The following is a 4,604-nucleotide window of genomic DNA, read 5'->3' as shown; positions in this document are numbered from 1 at the left end:
TCTTTTTTTTCTTCGCTAGTGGCGTATTATTTTACAAAATAAGTGCACCCTTCTTTCTTTCATTGGTTCCACTCAAAAGTCACCCCACACTTAGTCCCTTCTTACTTCTTTTAGCGCTCATCTAACACTTAAAGTGCTTTAAGAGGTAAAAGGATCAAAACAATGTCAATTAAGAATAAAAAGGGTGTAGGCTTGTAATGTGGGTACCAAATAAAAGGTCTACAGGCTCAAAAGGTTTAACTAGGGATAGATTTTATTTGTGATAAGCAATAAGCTCAAAAAGATCAAAGAAAGCCTAAAATCATTTTTCAAACCGAGCATCACCTAAAATTTCGCTTCAACTCACATACCGGGCAAGTTCTAGACACAAGTACACTACATGGACTACACAAAAACCTCACCACACATGGCACATGACTCGCTAAGGACGGTCACATTCCGACTCTCAAACAATGCAAGTATTCACGGAGCAACGAGATATTAAGCATTAAGCGCAAAGTGAACACAAGTCAAGAAAATGAGAAATAGGCGCCACAAAACATGCTATCCGTTTTAACAAGGCATCATCAATAATTTCAGAGTGAGAAGGGAAGATATTACATATGTAAAAGCTTAAATATGCCAGTATCAACCAAGTCAAGGTCACCTAGGTTCATCATTCTTCCTCCTTTTATTCCCTACATTCCTACTCTACTCTAAAAAGAAAACAAAATTACCCGGTTCAAACTACATCCCATGGAAAAGAACCGAGGCACAAAGAAAAACCACAGGGGATTATTACTATCTACAAAGATACTATATATATATATATATATATATATATATATATATATTTTTTTTTCATAATGATAAACTGATAGATAAACTGATAGTTACTCCATATAGATGAATTTACTGCTATTTTATGCCATTAATCCAGTGAATATATTAGTACATTCATCCATACATCAAACATAAATCACCCCCACCCCACACTTAGGACTGTGCGTTGTCCCCAACGCACACAAACAAGGTAAAGTAGGGTGAGAAGAACTCCCTCAAGTCAAGGTGGAGGGCTCATCCGCAGTCTGTGGAGGAGCATCTGCATCCATAGCATTCCTATCATCAACAACTGGTGCGGATTCTGTATCAGGTGTTACAGCGACCTCAATAGGCCTGTTGAGTGGAGCCTCGGTGACTATGGGAGGAACAGGAGTGGATGGTCCGGCAGTGGATGATGCAATCAGCTGGGAGATGTCTGTACCTGCACATTGAACCAGAGCTCTGAGGAGTAATGATATCTCCTTCATCATCGTGGCCTGCTCGGTCTGAACTCGGCTTAGATCCGCACGAGTCTGTCTCAACTCATCCCTGGTGGCACTCAACTCGACACGAGTCGCTATCAGCTCAGCCCTGTTCTCTTGCATATCTGCTTGCATATGCTCAAATAATTGTTGGATGGTGAGCTTAGAAGACCTTCCCTTGTTCGGCTCTAGAACATGAGTGACATCATATGGTCCTGGAGCTTTAGCCTCAATGTCGTCATTCTCCTTGTCCCATAGTACTCCCCTCTCTGTTAAAAAAGCCGTTAGGGTATTAGCAAAGAACAGCCTCCACTTGTAATTCATCCTGGTTCGCTGCATTTGATCATGCATGATGGCTCCGAAGTTGAGTGGTATCCCCTCTAATAAAGCATATAATACGAGTGCGCGGTAACGAGGGACATCAGTTTTATGTTGGCATGGCAGCAGGCGGTTACAAATGAAATTTAGAGCCACACGTGCTAACGCACTCATGAATTCCTTTGCTATAGAGTGGTACTCCATACTCCCATGCTTCCATTCTGCATCCTTCCTGGTAGGGCATAGGACAGACTTAATGTGTGCATAATCTGGTGTTTTGCATATGGCGTCAAACCTGTCTGTGAGTGTGTGTGGCACCCTTAAGAAGTTATTCAGAGCTTCAGCTGACACATTAATATCTACCCCTCTTACTCGCACAATGTTTCCCCTTGCGTGACGCCAATTGGCGTAGAGCTCTCTAACAATGGTGAGGTTGGCTTTGCCATGACCTTTCAGAATGGGTCCCCATTTTTGCACCTCTCGAATTGACTTGAGAAACTCTGAGTACTTTGTCTTAAGTGGTCCGATGTTTATCGGCTTTTCCGGAATATACTTCTTTGAAACCAGTATCTTCTTATAGGCTCGGAATGCCTTCTCATTAACAAAGTATTTCTCCCAATCAACTCGGTCTATGGGTTCACCCTCGTCTTCATCACTCATGTTGACCTGTAGGTGGTCATTGTCCGAATCGGAATCGGATTCAGATTCTGTAGTAATCTTCTCCTTCCCTTTATCAGTTGGAGCACTCATTCTCGAAGCTTTTCTTTGGTATGTCACAGGCTCTCGTATCTCTATTCCTTTGCTTGGTGTAATACCCTTCTTCACTGTCCTCCTGACCAATGTTTCCTCCTCCTCTTGCTCTGAATCATCACTTAACTGCCTAGGCAGCAGTTCCATTTCCTTCTCCGTCCGCTTCCTTTTTTCTGTGGATTTGGACCGCCCGCTGCCCTTCCGGTAGGCTTTTTGGGCGGTTGCTTGTTACCATCTTTGTCTTGTTGCTTGGATGGTTTACTCGCTGCTGTCATTTTACGAATCTAAGTACCTGCAATGCAAAGAATTCAACAATTAGCAGATGAAACAGCGAAGTTCAGCTTGAAAGCAATTGCAACAGCTTGCAGACTTCAATTTATTCGTAAAGTCATGCCATTCACTCTTCATGGAATTGTAGCTCATGACTTTCAGCAAGTATGTGATAACTCTCTTCAAAAATTCAATTTCACATAGCCCCTCACTCGACCCCACACTTATTCTCAAGCATACACCAATGTTGCTCGGTTACTCAGACTTCACCGACGCCTAAATTTTCCTCAGGGACAATTCGTCGAACATGTGGTATGCAACAAGTGTGCCTAGTTCATTCTATCAGTTGAGCAATGCAACTACCCTCCCAAAGTTGGACGAGATGAAGGGAATTATAGTTTATCATCTCGCAACCATTACAACTACCAAGAACGACAGCCCTAAAAATCTTGAAATTGCAAAACCTACTTGTTGCTACCATTGAAGGAGGGAGGAGAGACGAATTAGGAGAGAAGCCAACGGAAGAACGAAGAGGATGATGCGTACCTGTCGCGTTTGAGCTTATTGCATTTGTATGCGTTACAATTTCGATGAGAGAATTCTGTTCTGCGTTCGTAGGCGTCGCCAAAAAGAGACGAGTGGATGCGTCGCAAGAAACATTTTTTTCGAATAGGTTATCTTAAGATGTGTTAAAATATATATTACTTACCTGTGCGTGCGAGCTTTGACGCGACGCATCCCCTTGTCTTCCTTCAAAAATTTTCGGACGCGATACGGGCGCGATAGGCAGACTTCACTGCCTTGAGCAATTGGCCCGTCAAAAAAAAAATAAAAAAATAAAAAAAATTTTGCTGAGGGGGACGCGACGCATCCACCTCGTTTTCTCATATCTGGGGAACTTTTTAGTTTTTTTTTTTTTTTTTTTTTGAATAAGATCTATGTCCTACGAAAAGAAAGAAAAAAAAAAATTTAAAAATAAAATAAAAATAAACTAACTAACTTGGGTGGCCTCCCAAGAAGCGCCTGATTTAACGTAGCGGCACGACGTGAACCACTTTTTGCCTCCACCTCGAACTTATGAATTGAGCCCCTAACATGGCATCCAGTTTGCAGCTATGCTCCAGTGGTGGGGCTACAAAGATAACCAGGCCAAGTAATAAATTTTTCACTCTACACTTCTCGGCCTTTAGATGAGGAATGTATTTTTTGCTTTTTGGCATGACAAATTCAAAAATATAGGCATCATGTTCCTCTTCCATTGACTCCTCCAAAGGCTTAGATGACTCGATTTCCATGTCATCATCCAAATACAATGTCGAAAAATGTTTAGAATGAGGACCAACACGCCCCAACTTTAGAATTGTATTACTATTTATATCCTCATATGTGCACACATTAGAGTCTTCAAATATAACATTATCTGCTACCTCGCATGGCTCTAGTGTACTTTTCTCAACATGGGCATCATCAACAGAAATATGCTCGAATGATTGGCTCTCCACTTTTAGCTCCTCAATTTGGCGTATAAGCTCCTTTTCAGCTTCTGACAACTCATTACTATGTTGTTGGGCGATAGACGCAACAACCTTTGCATTTAATTTATCTTGCAAGTCGTGAATAGTAGTGACAAATTTATAGATCCCTTGTCCCAGTTTAGATCTTCCCTCTATAAAGTGTCTCATCCCATCAGTAAGTTCCTCATGTTGAGCTTCATATATTTCTAACTTTTTAGCCTGTTCTGCCAGCCAAGTTTGGCTCAAAATCTCCTCTTTTTCAAAAATTTTCTCTTGCTGGTACTCGCTCTCTTCATTCAATTCTTCCATATTGGCCTTCATTCTTGTGATTGCTGCCCTCATTCTTTTCATATCTTTTTTGAGTTCATCCTGTTGCTCTGCTACTTGCCTCAGAATATCCCTGATATATGCATCAGGCTCCATATCCTGCACTTCATTGCCCCTATCAAACTCAGAAATATCATTAGAA

The sequence above is a fragment of the Nicotiana tomentosiformis genome, chromosome 11 (genome assembly GCF_000390325.3).
Source record: "Nicotiana tomentosiformis chromosome 11, ASM39032v3, whole genome shotgun sequence".
Lineage (NCBI taxonomy): Eukaryota > Viridiplantae > Streptophyta > Magnoliopsida > Solanales > Solanaceae > Nicotiana > Nicotiana tomentosiformis.
Note: the sequence above shows the minus strand (reverse complement) of the source record.